Source organism: Embiotoca jacksoni, unplaced genomic scaffold, assembly GCF_022577435.1.
Source record: "Embiotoca jacksoni isolate LCO1_2020_lvr unplaced genomic scaffold, fEmbJac1.0.p SCAF_24, whole genome shotgun sequence".
In the NCBI taxonomy this organism is placed as follows: Eukaryota; Metazoa; Chordata; class Actinopteri; family Embiotocidae; genus Embiotoca; species Embiotoca jacksoni.
Window position 1 is genome coordinate 681,486 of NW_027185375.1, and position 18,264 is coordinate 699,749.

Sequence of the window (18,264 nt, forward strand, 5' to 3'; positions counted from 1 at the left end):
ACGGATTCACAAGAATCTACAAGCGGTCAAATCTCCAGCAACACCTGCAGTTTGTGGAACAGCTTTTCATATCAGACCAACGCGTTTCGGCTTGTGGCGTTCTTCGGGGTCAACAGCGAGATCGATATGGATAATAACAACGTTTACGCCGAATGAAAAGCCACGAGCCATGAGGTCCGTTGGTCTGATGTTAAAGTTGCTCCACGTGGTGTAAGTGTTGCTGGAGTCTTGACTGCTTGAACCTACAGACTGGGCTGTAGAAGAGTAGAGGCTTTGCTTTGGCTGGTGATGTTTCATTAAAAAAAACTCTTTTGACACGAAGCTGCTGGCAAGTAAGAAATGAGACACGACGACGTTAGGCTGTCTGAATTTAAAAGATCCGGATATAGTTCGGCCATTTGGGCTGTTTCTTTAGATTCTTATCAACTATCATGGTAAATTGGAAAATGTTTACAAGTGACTCTTTTATTTTTATTTTATATCGTGTAGGTTAAATTACTTATTTATTCCGTCAGTAAGTCGAGTCCTGATAACCCGACTGTCCCTTCTTGTAAACGTTAAGAAGCATTTGAATTATGTGCGTGTTTACATTCACTGGTTAATTATTTGACTTCGTTTATCTGCAAGTGAAAAGGGTTTGGAGAGGTTTTGAAATCTCAAATCAGAGGCAGTGTATCAGCTGATTATATTTGACGCAGCAGCCCCACCTAGTGGAGACATTTATAACAGGGTTGAATAGAGTTGGCATTAGATTTCCAAAGCCTGGGACTATAGAGTGAGGAATAAATGTGTCTGAACTTTATCTCAACCTCATTCTGACTGTAACCAACCATCTCTGCCTACTGGTCAACCCCATAAACTCAAATGAGGTCATTTTCAAATGACGCTAAAATGTAATTACATCGATTAAACTATGACAAGCTACTAGTTGATGTGTAAAACTAATTCAAGTTTGGTTGCACAGAAATGCAGATTAACTCCGGTAAAGTCAGCAGAACGTTTTCACAAAACCGGATGTATTTAGTTCCTTCAAAATAAAATTGTGAAAACTTGTAACTTAAAAAAGAAAATGCCTCAAATTCGTACTGTATATCTACAAGTATCCCATCAAAGGTGCAACAAACAAACAAATCATATTACATACGGAATATTCTGTTCTTATGCTTTAGAAAACTGGATTTATTTTGAAAAGCCAGACAGGAAATCACATGCTAATTTAAACTGACTGCAAAACTGCAGGTGCAGAAAATCGAATCGCTGTACTACGACAGCGAAAAGTTTATTGAAAAAAGTGCACTTCCATGTCTTTTATTTTGCTAAATTATAGGACACTCGTGTCTGCGCGGGCTAAATGGGCCCGGGTGTGTTTTCAAAGTAAAAGACAATAAATCTAAAACGTCAATTAACACTATTCCGCGCGAGACAGAGCTAAATGCTCCAGGGTTGGCCGTATTATTATGTACCTATTAGCCTACATCCCTGTACTAGGGCAATAGTCTGCTCCCTGGTGACTGGCTGAGACTAAGTGGGCGAGACAGGGAGAGAGACAGGGAGAGAGAGAGAGAGAGAGGGAGACAGGGAGAGGGAGAGAGAGAGAGAGCGAGAGGGAGAGAGACAGGGGGAGAGAGAGAGAGAGAGAGAGGGAGGGAGAGAGAGAGAGGGAGAGAGAGAGAGAGAGACAGGGAGAGAGAGAGAGAGAGAGAGAGAGAGAGACAGGGAGAGAGAGAGAGCTCCTGTTGCCCATAAACCGCACCGTTACAGCCGCTGAAGCTTCCTTCCGTCATCTCTACCGGAGCAGAGCATCACTCCGTCAGCCCGCCGCTTCACGCGCCCCTCGGAGCATCATCGCCGCTGTTTTATCGCTTTATTCCTCCACAGTGTCTCTCTCTCTCTCTCTCTCTCCACACACACACACACACACACACACACACATACACACACACACACACACGCACGCACACACACTGCAGCACTCTTTTTACGCTCTGGCTTCGGCTCTGAAGGACTGAACGCGGAGAAGACACTCAAGTCCACTTCTGCTGCAGAACGTCTCCAACATGAGTGAGGTGAGTCTCAACGCGGACGAAGCATTATTCGCCGCTATCAGTTTCTTCTCTTTTTATTTTATTTTATTTTATTTTTTTTAAACATTTGGCGCAGCCTGGCTACAAGTGCACTTCCCTGAGTTGATTTTTTTTTGTTGTTGTTGTTGCGCGCTGGGGTCTTTTTTTTTTTTTTTTTTTTTTTTCCCCTCTCTCTCTCTCTCTCTCTCTCTCTCTCTCTCTCTCCATCATATAAACCCGGTGTGTCAACATCTGCACCTGACTTAAAACCGTGTCATTGCACTCCGGCAAGCGCGCGCAGCCAATTAAAAGCCTGGTTGTTATTTTCTCTCTTGCATGCACTCCCCACTCCTCCCCCCCCCCTAACCCTTTAAAAAAAAAAAAAAATACCCGCAACCAAGGTGCGGTTTTAATATGAGAACAAAATGTTTTAGCGCAGCGCTGCTCGACTCGGATCGGCTCGGCTTCGGTCCCGGGCGTCTTGACAGAAAGCGCCGCAATGAGAGGGAGCGCTGGAGCAGCAGTGCCACCAGGTCGCAGCGCCAGTGGGCACCATAGACATCTGATGGAGAGAGTCCGGGGACCCCCGGTGGCGGCTTGTGAGGGGCGGGTGGGGGAGGGAGGAAGAGGGAGGGGGGGGGGGCGGGAGGGGGGTCTCCGTGAGATCCAAACCGATGACATTTAAATCTAAGCTTAAGGATGATTTGCTTTCCTCTTGGCATAAAAGGAGCGAAACGAAGCACGCGTGCGGGCATTTTGCGGTGCCGCTTCAGGTGCAATACGGATTTTAAATACCTGCTCTGTCCCTGCAGGATGGAGACAGCGTTACGTCCCCTGTAATCAGAGCTTATTCTCCTGCACAACCCACTGCATGGGTCGTCCCCACACTTGCTGCATCGATTTCCAACCTTGAATAATGTAATAGTTGTTTTTTGTTGTTGTTGTTGTTGTTGTTGTTTTTTTTAATCAGGCTCCGAATAATGAAGCGGGCTGTTGAAAGTACACAGCTACTTTTTGGTTGTTGCGATATGTCTATAAGTCTACGCGTCTATAACCTAACGGAGCCTTTCCAAGACGACGTTTGACTCGCAGTTGGTCTGTTTGGGCTCTCTGTCGTGTACTTATAATCCTTCAGCTTCACCCTCACTTGGAGATCCAAAAAAAAAAAGGAAAGGAAAGATGTATTAATCTTTAAATATGCACCCTCCCTCAGAGCTCATATTAACAGCCCGGGCGCAAAACCTTATCCGATATCCATCTAAGGTGGGATCACGGTGGCTTGCCTATCCGTCAGACGGGCACAACGGGAGCGATAATCAGGCGAGATAAAAAAAAAAAAGAAAAAAGAAAAAAAAAGAAGAAGAAGAGGTATCGCCGCGTTATGTAATCCACTAACTCGTACAGTAAAGCGTGTCGCGTCAGGAGGCTGCGGAGATGAATCGATCGATTCCACGTCGATAAAAAAAAAAAACGCGTCCCCCGCGGAGGGATCGCTTCCCCTCCCGAAGTCGAGCGTCGCTCCGGCGGGACCGTTCATCTCTCTCCGCTCGCTGCTCGCTCTCCAGCCCGCGGGGGGCAAGGCGGGACGTGTCGGGCGTCTTGATACGTAGCAGATGATGCCACTGCCGCGCATGGGAGATGTGAAACGTAAACACAGAAGGATGGATGGAGTCGGTGGGGGAGCGTGTGTGTGTGTGGTGTGGGGGGGGGGGAGGAGAGAGGGGGGGGTGGGACGACGACGACCCAAGTCGTCCTCGCGTTCTTGGAAGAGCTGTTTCCAGTCAGAACTGGGTTTGAACGTGAAACCGTTTGGGAGGAAACCCCCCCCCCCCCCCCAAAAAAAAACAAGCGCGTCTGGTGGCGGAGGTATCGGACGTTTTTTTTGTTTTGTTTTTTTGGTCTGTAAAATGTAGAAAATCCTGCGCTCATTGAAACGTTTTAAAGCCTAAAGCGGATATTGAAAGGTCGGCGAAAATCGGTGCTTCCCGCGTTATAATGTTTCTTTGATTACAATTATTGTTTTAACGAGGGCTGAACCACTCGGTCGGTTGTTCAGCCGCCGAGTAAATCGACAAAAAGAACTCGCAGCCGAGGCCATTGCCTCGCCAACGCTCGTCGCGCACCGCGTCGCGTTTTGTTTTCCCAAACTGAACACGCAGTTTTGGTTTTCCTGAACGTGGCCTCGGGGTTCGCCACGCTTTGGGCAGAGACAAAACGGTGACAGACACGGTGCCCTCTAGTGGACCGGTGGGTGTATTACACACCGTCTGTTCTGTTAACTTCCACTTTGAAATCTTTCAAATGGGCAAAAAAAAAAAAAAAAAAAATTCACATCAATTTTATTGACCAAACAATTGATGGTTTTATCACACAGATTATAAAAATAATCTCTCCACGTGGCCAAAGAAACCTGAAACCGACTCCCTCTCTGGTGTTTCTCATATTTTCTGTTTCCCTTCGAGTAAAAAAAAAAAAAAAAAAAAAAAAACCCCCAAAAAACGTCATTTCCGACACGACTGTGCTCTGCACAACATCCTCGTTTGGCCTTTAAACGTGGAACTTCTCGTGCCGTCCGAACGAAGGCGGCGCTGTATTTCAGCGGCTGACATTAACGACCCGGCCGTCGTCACGGCGCTCTTTCTGAACAGGCTGAAAGTCTCCGGCGGTCATCCCGCTTTCTGACGACGGACACGAGTTGAACCCCCCGTGACCTCGTTGCATTAGGCCGCGGCCGTGCCACAATCCCAGTGGGCTGAGGCACTAAGTGGAGTGTAAAAAGCATTTCTTCTTCTCTCCCCCCCCCCCCCCCCCACCCCCACACTTCAGCTTTAAAACCTTCTCTTCCTCTCTTGACATTTCGTCGTATAAACACCGAGCCCTGAAAACAAAAACCAGGATGCGGCGCGCACGTGTGCGGCGCGAGGACGAGCGATAAATAGCTGATTGATAACTACGAGGAGATCTCACCCCTCCCCCCCACACCCTCCACCCCCCCCCCTCCCCCCACCCCGTAGATCAACTCAACTCGCACTTCCTCTCGGTGTTAATTTGCGGAAGGAGCTGAAGGCGTGTGTCATAACTCCGCGGTGAATGCCGGGCGACGCGCGTTTTTTTTTTTTTTTTTTTTTTTTTATGCGCTTGAAGTAACGGCGATGAGCTCTCGCCCGGCACCTTCCCACCGCTTTGACAGACTGTCTCCTCCAGCTGAAACCCTGTCACCCACTGCCTCATTTCCTCCTCTTTTCTTTTCACCAGCTTCTATTCATCCCTCTCTCTGCCCCCCCCCCTCCCCCCCTCTTCCCCCCCTCCTTCAAAGGCTTGACTGTATTCTCCTTAGCAACAGCGAGAGGACCCAGGCAGGGTATTAACACTTTGCGTGCGCACATCCGGGAGCCAACATCTGCACAGCGTGAGGCGCTGAAGTAAAAAAAACAAAAACCAAAAAAAACCAAAAAACATTACGAGAGAGAGAGAGAGAGAGAGAGAGAAGGAAGGGGAGGAGGAAGCAGCAGGAGGAAGAGGAGGAGGAAGAGGGAGGAAAGGGGGTCGACACTTTTTATTTTTTTGTAGGAATATGGAATACGCAGGGATTCAAATGAGTTTTCTTTTTTTTTTTGGGGGGGGGGGGGGGGGGGGTTATGTAACTCGTGTTTGGCACTGGCTCCACTCTTGACAGCTGTTTGCAGGATTTTCCTTTCATCCCAGCTCTCAGAAAGCAGGACGGCATTAGTCAGAAAAAAAGAAAGAAAAAAAAAAAAAAAGAAAAGAAAAAAAGACTTTTTAAAATAAGACCTTGTAATCCAAAAAGTGCCTCGTGCGTATGGCAGAGTGTGCAACGCGCTATGGGAGAGAGAAAAGGTAGCTTTTTTTCATTATGCTGGTAATTAACACTTAGGGCCCCCCCCCCCCCTCCTCGTCCTCCTCCCCGTCAACGTGTTGGCAGCGGGCTGGCAGGGGATAATTATCAGGGCCTGATGTGGCTCCGAGGGCCGGCCCGAGAGGCTCGCGGAAGTGAATCTGAGAAAGCGTCAGTCCCTGCTTCTCTTTGTCAGTCAGTCCGTCTCCTCTCCATCTGTCGGTCCCTCTCTTTCACTTTCTTAACCCGACCCCCCCCCCCCCCCCCCCGCCCCTCCGCACACCTTTTCTTTCTTTCCCTGTATCCTCTCCTTGCCGCCCCCCGCCTTCCCCGCTAGTCCAACCGAGATTTCTACAGCATCTGGCACGTCTGGAAATCACTGGCTTTCCCCTACTCCTTCATGGAGGTATAATCCTTTTATTTCTGTCTATAAATACATTTCTGCTGAGCTTTTAGAGGCTTTCTGCTGCCTCTTTTTCCTCCCCAACCCCTCCCACCCTCCCCCCCCCACCCCTCCGACAGCAAGTGCAGCACTAAGCCTTACGTGTGTGTGTGTGTGTGTGTGTGTGTGTGTGTGTGTGTGTGTGTGTGTGTGTGGTTTAAGAAATGTACTGTATGTGTGTTTTTTTGCCAAAAAGGAGAGACATCATTGAGAGCTGAGCAGAGACGAGCACGAGAAAACCTCAAATGTGTCCTTCGGGTTGTTGCGCCTGCTTTTTTTTTTAAGCCATCGTTTTCTTCTCCACACCGCCATCATTAGCTTTGCCCCCCCCCCCTCCTTTTTTTTTTTTTTTTCCCCCCTCCTTTGGTCTTTTTACCCAATCATCTTCCTCCGTTTCCCGAAGGGGGACGAGGCTGGAAGTGTTTATCCGCGATATCAAACACCGACGTGTGCATATATGAATGGTGGATGACAGGGAGACGTGCTTCGTATGTCAAAGTACGTCAAACCTACCACTGAATTTCTCTCTTCTCATACTGGCAGCTGTTACTCGTATCTGTCTCCTGCAGTACGGCACAGAGGGAACAATCACGCGGGTGTTTTGTGTCTTTTCACACTAGGAAATTGCGTGCAATAATCAGGCTCAACAGGGGAGGCGAACCTTAATTGCAAACGAAAAAGTTGCCCGACGGGACGACTCCACATCATTTGTCCATGAGACAAAATGTATTCTGTTTACAGTGGTTGAGAACAGCAGAGACAAAGCCTGTCATTTCAGAAGCTGGAAGGTGTCGACGTCTTCAGCATCACCAGCTGTGTGGAGTTCGGGGTTGGAAGCAGCGGAAACCCACCGTGGCGCCACCCGTTGGTTTGTGAACTTTGAGGCCACCGGTCTGGCGTTTTGCCGTCAAGCGACCGTATTTGGCCGAGTTGGGGAGGAGCTAAAGGAGTGGATCTGACTGAGAGCACCGGGACGCTGTGCTTGGCAACATGACTCCACCCCAGGCCCGTCAATCAAACCACACACACACGCCTCCAGGTGTGCCGCTCTCCGAGGCCTGACATCTGATCAATTATGAAATTAATTCCAAAAACACTGATCAGAAAGGTGGGAATTTAGCGAATGACAACTTCGATGACTTGTGGAAGACATTTGTTCACTTCCTCAACGAGAGAAGTTGACGCTCTTTGAATTGTCTGGTGCCCGGTGGCCCTCGGTGGTATTGCACTTCACGGCACTTTTGCTTCGGCGTGACCTGAAAATATGTCGACAACTTTAGGTCCGACTGCTGCGGACTTCGCACAGACATTTGTGGTTTTAAGTGAAACGTGATGATATATATATTCATGAAATTTGGTCCAGACATTTTTATTCCACTGAGAATGAATTGTAAAAACCAAAAACCCGAAGACATTCCCATCAGCCTCAGCTTGCGCTTCGCGTTTAGTGCTAACTAGTAAATGTCGCAACTACGCTGGCACAATAAGCTAAAATCATTACAACACAGATCATTCGGTTAGCGTTCGCTTTTAAAGCATGCTAAGATCAGCACCTATTTCTGTTTCCGCTGACAAACGATTTCATTTGTCCCCCGTTTGCCATGTTAATTATTATTCATGTTTTTGTCATCCGGTCCACAAACACGTTTGGTTTGTACGGGACAAAAGCCGTCATGTGTTTTTTTTTGTTTTTTTTTTACTAACGGCAAACGAAACCCGCCATCTCGTCGTCCCGTTCCCGAACCGTTTGCGCAGGTTGTTGAAAACATTTACTTTCATTCATTCAAGTAGGTTTTTAGTCGCAGCTGAAAGAAATCAATAAATCCAAACTGCGGTTTGGCATATAATCACATGACGCCTAAAAATAGATAATGCGGCAATTATATTGACACCCATACGCTCCACTGATAAATATTTCATACCAAGTGCCTCTCATACAGCGCCGACCGATACGCCCCGCCTTCCCCCAGGAATCGCAACTATTTCTGAGTCCTTCTCTGGCCGCGCAGACCAGACCCCCACCCACCGCCTTATATAAAGCCATTAACCGCCGTGGTGCTATTTTTAGTGGGCAGGTACAGCGTGTTTCAGTGTGAGGTTGTCAGAGGCCCCGAGAACAGAGGCTGAGCTGCAGAATTTAACAGATGGAGGAACGGGCTTTGAAAATCAAAGTGGTCACGAAGTCAAGGGAGAAAGAAAACGGGGGTGGGGGAGCGGGGTGGGGGTGGGGGGGGGGGGGGGGACGGCAAAAAAACAAGGACTTACAACCGCTGATTATTATTTGCATTACGCTGCTGTCGGTTTTTGCTCGTCTGTTATGATGTGGATTATGTTCACCGTGTTTGTTTGGATGCAGAGCGCAGCTTTTGATGGACAGCGATAGATTCAACCTACGTAGTCCGCACGGGTTAATCCTTTAAGATGGAGCCCGTCCAGCACCGGAGACTGGAGCACGTTTTATAGGACAACACATCCATGACGGGAGCGTAATCTCGTGACCCCCGCCGCCCCCCTCCCACGTCCATTAAATCTCTTCTCTGTTTGTCCGACTGCGTCTCGTGACCATCGGACTCGGTCATAGCTCGGGAGCTCGGCTCTAATTCTGGTTCTATCAGGGCCTTAAAAGTTCATTGGAACCTGCAGCCCATCAGAGTCCATTAGAATCTGCAATGAAGCTGCGAGAGCAGCCGGTCGGACGGGCAGGACCTCTGGCTGCACGGAGAGCGTCCCGCCGGAGGAACAGCTCGGCCCGCCTAACGTACAGTGAGAGCGGCTCCCAGCAGATGTCCGGGGCTCGCGCAGCATCGCACGCTCGGCACCGACGCACATCTGGCCGCCCGGCCGAACGCGGACCTTTAGCCGAGCGTTCTCAGGGAAGGGGAGGAGGAGGAGGAGGAAGAGGAGGAGGAGGAGGAGGAGGAAGAGTACACGGAGGGGGAACGCAGCGCCGACGAGATGGAAACAACGACTGAGTGGGTGTAAAATTGAAGGGTAGAGAGCAGAAGAGGACAGAAGAGGAGATAAAAAGAGACGAGAGCATGAGTCCGCCCGGGCTACAAACGTAAGCACTTGTGAAAACTATAAGGTGGATAAAAACAGCCCACCAAATGGCGTGTCTTATGTAAGAGAAGGGAAAAAAGAAAAAGAGGCAGGGACACGAGAGATGGGTAGTTAAGACGAAGGAAGCCCCGGCGAACGGCAGCTTCCCTTTTCACTCGGCGTGCGCGCACACACACACACACCACACACACACACACACACACACACACACACACACGAGACAAAAGTCAATAAATGAATTAAAAAAACGGCGCTAACAACGTTGCCTCCCACGAATGAGGCGTCGTCCCCCCAGACCGAGCGATAATGAATCCAGTAACGTCATCCTTATTTCCTCACGTAATTATCGCAGCCCTCCCGGGAGAAGTTACTTTTATGGGTTCTCATTTTTCCAGTTTTCTTCAATCCCAACTATGTTTTCATTTTCCTAAATCGTCAGGTAGAAGTATTGTTTTTCTGGAGCGCGGTCTCAATCTCTTTGCGGTCCACTTGATATCGCATGAGACAAGCTGTCTCGTTCGGTGTTCGTCAACGGAGGCAGACCGCGAAGCAATTAAGAAACTTCCTGACGGACTAAAGTAACATTACACTAATTAATCAGCCGGCCGGAGGAGCGCACGAAGTTTGTGTATTATGTAGTGATGCTGAAGCGGATTGGCGTGTTTTTTTTTATTGCGCTGCATCTGCGAACCGCCTGCGGCCACGTCTGTTTGCTGCTGGACAACATTTGGACTCGTCTCTCTATTTGCATACTTCTGCCAGCGCACCCGCGTGAGGACACTCCGTCGCGTTCGGGGCGAATCCCGACCGGGCGGCGGCGTCCCGATCCGATCGGGAACCCGACGACGCCACGTGCCGCCCACCTGACCGCGCCCGTCAATCAAACAGACACGCGGACCCCTAATTCATCGTTTCATTCGCTGCTTCATGCAAGAGCTTCAACCGTTGATGATCAACGAGAGCGCAATAGAGCAAAGAATGAGCAAAAAGGGGGCAAATCAATCCAACGGCAACGCGAGTAGTAAATGGTGCGAAATACTTACGGCAAAATTCTAAAACTTCACTGGTTATGATTGTTTTATTGTTTTTCACGTCTTCTGTAATCATGAACTTAAGAGCGATCGTTGGCCAAAACGAGCACAATCGATATTTTGACCAATTTTGTCCATTTTCTGTCCATTTATAGACCAAACGTTTAATCGGCTAATCGGGAAAATAATCAACAAAGGTATAAATGTTTTAAATATTTGTCACGTTGCAGCCCTAAACTGAAACCTGTGGACAGACGGAAACACTGAGATGATCCGCGGCCCTCGAATCTCCCACAAACCTAAACAACTGGTGCCCGTGTAGTAAGTTTGGATTCTACGTTCAGACGGGAAGAGTTTGATTTGAATCGTCTCTGACAATTGCAGGCGTCTCTCTCGGACCTTATATAAGTCATTTAATATTTATTATTCCGTGAAGACTTGGCTCGGAGACCGGGAGGACGGTGGAAAAGGGCCAGCTGGGAGCGGATAAAGAAATGCGACGGGAAGTGTGAGGGAAAACAGCTCGGAGAGGTGCGTGCTCCCCCCGAAGGGAAAACTCGGTTGTAAATGAAGTGCATCGCGCCGTGCGAGGGAGGTGAGGGCCGGGCCGGGCCGGGCCGGGCCGGGAGGGGTGTGCACGTGTTCCCCGGTCTCCCCCGTGTTTGTGTGTACAGTGCACGTGCGCGTCCATCTGGACAATTTATGCCAGCTGAGTCTTTCTCAGAGTAGACGGTGTACGTTCCAATTTCTCTCACCAAGGTTTTTTTTTGTTTTTTTTACCACCCTCTTGCTACAATGCCTCTCTCTCTCTTTCTCTCTCTCTCTCTATCTTGCATGCCTCTCCCTCCATATGTGTCTTTCTCTCTCTATCACCTTCAGTGGCTCCCCAGGGCAGCCTGTTAAATGCTGCAATCTGTCTCTGTCTCCCGTCCTCACCCTCCCTCCCTTTTCTCTTCCTCTCTTTCTCTCAGCCGTTCTCCGAGGCTCATGAATCACGGCTCTAACTACTACATGTAAAAGCGGGAAATCCCTGACTAAAAGCAGAGGGGGAGGAGGGGGGGGAGGGTGATAAGGATGTATCTCGAGGGGGTGTTAAAGCCGGCTCGTCATTTGTGATTAAAAAAAAAAAAAAGGGGGGAATGTGGGCGAAAAGAACAAGAGGAGACGAAGACGGAGCGGGATGTAAAAAAAAAAAGAAAGGAAAAAAAGGACGGACAGATGACAGGAGAATTATTATCGGAGGATATCGAGGTCGGCGGGGGTTACATTTTAATTTGATTTCAGCTCATTCGGAAAGTTCATTTGTGACACCATTAGACGCGGAAAACATCTTGGCGAGCAGAAAAGTGCTGAAGTGGAGGCGTATAAGGTCGCCCCGGCCGGGCTTTGATACAGTTCCTTCCCTTACAGGAAGCCGCTCGGCGCAGTAACATTAATCTTGTGTCGATCACGGAGCGGCTTCACTGGAGCAAAAGGGGGGGGTTAAGTGCCCTTCCAAACTAATGGTTGTAGTGGAGGGTGTGTGGGTGTGTGCGTGGGTGTGTGTGTGTGTGTGTGGGTGTGTGTGTTTCTAATAACGCTATTTCCAAGCAGAATTTCCCAGCAGGTCTGCGACACGAACTGACAAGCTACCCCGTGGTTACTGCTTCTTTTACCAAACAGTGACTCAGCTGTTCAGCCCCCCCCCCCCCCAACCCCCTTTTTTTTTTTTTGTTGTTGTTTAAAAATTCTGAAAGCGTAGAAGCCTTACTCACAGTGCAGCGCACGGTGATTCAACAAGCGCCTATAGACAAACCGAGGAGGAAAACTGCTGTTTGTCTGCGCTGCGTTTTTGCAAAGTAAGGAACTATTGCTGCTACGAGACCGGCATCTGAAAGTTGGTGCGCACAGTTTGAATGCCGAGAAACGTACATGTGAATTCTCCCTCGGCTCGGTCTGGTGAGCGTCGCGAGGTCGGATGACGTCACCGCCACTTATATTTCAACGAATACGACCAGGAGTGTCATCTATAGCACGGACATTGGACACCTCTGCTGGGTTCGCTTTAGAGGGTTCGCTTCAGGGGTTTTGGAATACAATAGAGGACCTGTGTCGTCGTGGTTACAATAGGTGTGAAAGGGGAAACAAAAACAGCAGTCCCTTTTAAAGCAGTCTGGGTTCATAGAAAAAAAAGATGCTCCCATGTTAAAGCCCTGTGTTCGGCTGAACCCGTCCATCCGCCCCGGCCTCCTCATACCTAATTTGGGGCTCTGTGACTACATCACTACGGGTCATAAGCTGCTTAAAAACCATAAGAACCACAGACTGAATATAAAAGTGGTCTGAAAAACGAGGCCGATGCGGAAGTGCCTTATTGCTGCAATACCACTGAGGGCCACCAGAGGTTAATTAGAAAATAAGCCTTAAAAATAAGCCACGTTTTGGGGGGGAGGGGGAGGGGGGCATGTTTGTCTGATTGACAGGCCTGTGGTGCAGTCAGGTCACAGCTATCGGTGGGCGGGACGTAGTATCGCCGTGTTTCCAATCAGATCGAGTCAGATCCACCGTTGGCTCACACCCAGCTCGTCCAAATATGGTCACTTCCTGCTCCAAACTAGCAGAGATGGCGCCGGCCAAATTCCGGACCGGAGGCTTCAAAACGGCCGTTCACAAACACACATCTTCCGCTATTTGAAGCTTATGTCTCGTGTCTCTTTTGTCTCTCTCAGTTTAAGTGTCTCTAAATCGTCCCCCACGAATCCTACTCGCTGTCTCTTACCGGCACTCTCCGTCTTTCTCAATGTCTCTTTCACTTATCTGTCATCCAACCCCATTTTGCTGCAATGAGGTGCCTGCTTACCCTCCCCCCGCCCCCCCCGCCCCCCTCCCCCGCTAGTCATTAACATCTAATGGTGTTTGCCAGTCACCAGATCCACACATATCCAATAGCGACAGTAAAAAGCCCTTCAGGACTTTAAAGTGGGAATTCGGGAAGAGGGGGAACGAGACGATGAAACATTTTTTATTCTGTGTCGTGTTGAGTTTTATTTCTGAGCCACAAAATCAGGTTTGAACCGTTTGGATTTCGTTTGCTTCATTCACACTTGTTTGCCACCTGCTGCCAGACGTAAAAAAATAAAAAAAAATAAAAAATAAGCCACAAAAGAAGTGGCTCAATCTCTAGAAACAGGTTCAAACCATGAAGTGACCCTTTTTTCTCATGTATTCAGGTTCCTGCTCTAATTCGTCCACCGACAATATGTTTTTATGTATCTGCCTTCTCTCTGTCAAGACTTTCACCTGTGATTTTTTTTCATCCATGCCGTCATGCGTGTTAACGCCGACCACGCAGCGTTTCCTCTCCGTCTCTCTGCAGTGCTGCAGACTCGCTCGCTCGTATCCTGCAGCCTCTCTCTCTCTCCCTCTCCACCTTTCACACCTTTCTGTTTTTAGTTTTCGCCCCTCGTTCTCTCTTTCCTCTTCTCTCGTTCTGTTGCACCTCTGTTGTTCCTTTTCCTTCTTTTTTTGTTTGTTTTGTTTTGTTTTGTAGTCGCTTGCCTTGAGGTTTCGCCGTTGTTGCAGCAGTGCGGTACGAGAGCTCCTTTCTCTCGCCGGTGGGGGCTCAAAAATGTGCGGAAAACAGCAGATTGCAACGTTTCGGACCACGATGGCGATTTCATTCGCGCTTGCTGAAATAAAGCACCGCCTGATCTAAAACACGTGGTGAGTCTACGTGATAATACACAGGTCAAATGACACCGCGTCTCAATTTAGTCTGAGAAAAATCGGATTATAGTGGAATAGTCGTCCAGTTTCGGCCCCATTTATTTACACCTTACATCAAGCATATATCTAATGTGACTTAGTATTATTATTATCAGTATAATTATGTTGGTTTGTGACTGTTAAGTAACCCTGGCTAATTCTCCTTTGAATTTACGTCCCGTATTGAGAAATTACATCAAGAGATGAACTTGTTGTCACTCGACATTTAATATGAATGTGGTATAAAAAGCGGTGTCATTATTATTGATAATAGTTAAATAGCCGTCGGGTGATGGATGAATGGTGCTGCAGACAACCAGAGCTGCTTAAGCTAACATTATAACAGCCCCGTCTGACAGGATGAAATGCTTCGCAGCCCCAAATCCCACAAGTCCTGCTTCACAGCTTTAAATGAAACCAATTATGAGACGAGTCAACCGTCTCTCTTGGCCGGCAGTCAGCTATTACTCTGAAGGAAGGACTCGGATGGCGAACTGTTTGCTGCCGCGCGGCTGAAACCACTTTTCTTATCCACACATCTGCGTTACACAGACGTTCGTTTTCCCTCACGTGTTTATTAAACTACAAAGGAAAAACGATGTACGACTAAAACTACAATATATGAATTTACATTTGCATAAATTCAACTATTAATCGACTGTTCTTCTCTCCATGTTTGTTTGATGGCGGCTGACAGACAGCTTTTAGGCGCATTACCGCCACCTTCTGGCGGGAGTAACGCATTACAAGCAGGCGCCGGGGGGAAAAAAAAACGGGAAATATACACGTATACTGATAGATTTTTGTTTTTACCATCCCTTGTTGTAAATACCACAAGAGAGATGTTGACTCTTCTCGTAAACGTTGTAAAGCGGCTGGACGTTAATGTTATTAGCGGCACCTGTCCTCATGTGGAAAAAAGAAAAAAAGAAAAAAGAAGAGACCTATTGCAGCTTGTCGTTATCACAGTTTGCTCGGGGGCACGTCGGAAGAAATCCTGCGCTCTTACGACTTCCGCGTGACTCGCTTTGTTATTGCGCTTTTGATGCGAAAGCATTTCTTTGCTCAGACACATCCAATTTCTACGTGTTTGTTTTGCCTGCGACTCCCTCCGTGACGCCCCGTCTCTACCTCGGCCTCCTTGCCTGTCATATGAATTTCCTCTCTCCCAGCTCTTTGTCTCTCCTCCTCTACCTCAGCGTCTCTCTCGCTCTCTCTCGGGTTTCTCGCCCACTCTCTCTCTCTCTCTGTCACTTCCACCCGACACATACTGTAAACACTCAGTCGCTGAACATTAGTTTTTCCTCCCGGTCTGGCTTTTGAACGTGAAACCCGGGTTTTGGCTGCTGACCCAGACGCCGCCGCCTTCGCCTTCTTCTTCTTCTTCTTCTTCTTCTTTTTTTTGCACGTGCACACACACACACACACATCATGCTCACACACTGCATGAGTGCGGTAAAAGCTCCCACACAAATCAACACATCAGCTCACACGTGCACTCATGCATGCTTGAAGACATAACGCGCGCGCACACGCACACACACGCACACACACACACACACGCACGCACACACACACACACACACACACACACAGAGCATAGACAAAGTTACTGGCAGGGCTGGAGTGCTTCACCAACTGATTCACGCTCTGCCGGAGGATGTGTTATGCATGGGCCATTTGCTACTAGGATCATAAAGTGCAATAAGGACAGTTAAGCACGGACAGACGCACACTCGCATACGCACCGCTATGTATGCAAACACAAACGCTCCGACCACTTTTTGTTTGTTCTCTCGTCACGTACGACACTGCATATTGCGTAATCTCGGTATCCGTCCGAGTCGCTCCCCTCCATCTCACACTCCTTTCTGCCCGGCGCACTTCTTCTCCAACTCCCTACTCCTGGATCACTGACTCGCCCGGCGGTCGCAGCGCGACGCCTGGAGGGGCCCCGAGTGACGCTTTAAGGGTGAAGGACGAAGCGAGTTTAGAAATCAGACGGAGACGCGAGGAAGCTATGAAAACAAGAAAAGAATTTTGTTTAAAAAAGGAGCGTTTAGACGAGTCGGTCCCTCCAGGATCTGAGTTTTTGTGATTGTTGCGATCAAAAATAGATTTTGCTTTGGAAGTGAGTTTTTTTGTTTTTTTTTGCAGTAAAGTTGTGGGAATTAGAAAGAATTGCAAATGTTTTTATTTATTTATTTATTGAACTTGGGACTCAAAAGTTACTAAAAAAAAAAAAATCCCTAAAAGAGACGCAACTTCCCAGAACAGACAATCCGTGGCTGTTCTATGGAAAACAAAGGCTACATTCGCCGTCTCTTACAACTTGAAGTCTCTATAAAACTAATTCACCGGACAGTATTCCTTATTTCAACGAGAAGAGCACATTTCTCGCTTCAGTTTTTCTCTGGCGCAGACTTTTGCTGCCCAGAAGAGAACGAGTCGACCCTCTCTGATCGTAAATAAGGAGTTATTTTTGCTAACAAAGGGAGTTTTGTTTGGAAAGGATACCTTATGCCGTAATAGTCTCATCAGAGCCTTTTTGCTGAAAAAAAAAATCAAGGATATTTAGCAAATTTACAAACTCCCACGAACGTCGCGGAGATCGAGGCAATTTGCGTCGATTACTGTTGATTGCAAGATCACGATTTCCCTGGAGGGAGTAGAGAGAGGGAACTTCGACTGTCAAGGAAAACCTTCCGGGATAACAGCGCGGCAAAAAAAAAAAAAAAGAAAGCAGAATGAGAAGTAGAGATCGTTCAGCTTTGTAAGCAAACACAACTTGAATTCAAGACAAGGGCACTAATAAAAAAAAAAAAAAAAACACCGATGGCGACGTGCAGCGCATAAAACGAGGCAAAGTGCGACACGCCACTGTCGGGCGGCGCCGTTCGGCAGAAGAGGTTACGCGAACAGATTCGGGGACAGATTTAACCGTCGCGCGCGTGGGAGTCGCGACAGTTATTAATAAAGCGAAGACAATCGGGCCATCGAGGAATCTGTTGCTGGATCGGGCCTTGGTTTGTACCTCGTATTGCGCAACAATATTGTTGATGAATATCTTGATGAAAAAAAAAAACAAACCTGCATCTCCTGACGGGGTCTCTTACTGGGGTTCCTTTCAGATTGTTGGAGTCCAGCAGCAGTGCGGTGATTTTACAGTGCAGTGAATACACGGTGCTTAAAATGCTGTTCCTTTGTCTCTGCAGCTCGGATCCACTAACTCTGCTAACAGCAGCCAGACGACCGCAGCCGACAACAAAGGTACGTCACCCTTTATGATCCCCATCAAGAGGCTCGTATCTAAATTCATGTCGTCTCCTGCTGTATTTTATTTAAAAAAAATTTTTTTTTGCCTTCTGTTGTTTGCATGCTTATGAGGAAAATGAAATAAAGTTAGAGTGTAGGAAAGCAGCTGCTCAAAACCGATGCTCAGTTTGTAACTCATCGGACCCTTACAACGTGATTCATCGGGGGATTTCTCGCGGACACGGACGTCTCGTCTCCGACCCGCTGTCCTTCCAGACGGTGCTCGTGATTGACACGCAGTGCCCGAGAAGCCCTTCGCTAAAAATACACGTGGTCTATTTTTTTGATTGACACGGCGTCAAACCGCCCGGAGCAGATAATGCCGGGACAGGAAGTCGGGACACCGGAGCAGTATAAGGAATCCAGTCGGTTTTCAAAATAAAAGCACCACCCCGATCTTTCAAGAGATTCACTGTCCTCCTGCTACGGACCCCGTAGGTGAAATAGTACAGTGAAATAATGATGAGGATGAATGTTTTTTTAACAACTAAAAAACAGCCGACTGTATTTACTAACAAATTTGGTCGTATTTGAACCAGGGAACGTGTGCAAAATACATTCATCTCGCAAAGAGAAGAGATGCTTTGTACCCTCTTTGTGAAATAAATGTTTACAGGAACGCAGATTTTTAAATCCCCCCCCCCCAAAAAAAGCCACGAAAGCCAAAAAGGTGCAAAGTCTTGTTTTTGATTTGTACTTCACATAATTTAAAAGGTTTTAATTTGTTGCAGATAAAAACAAGGCGAAGGGAAT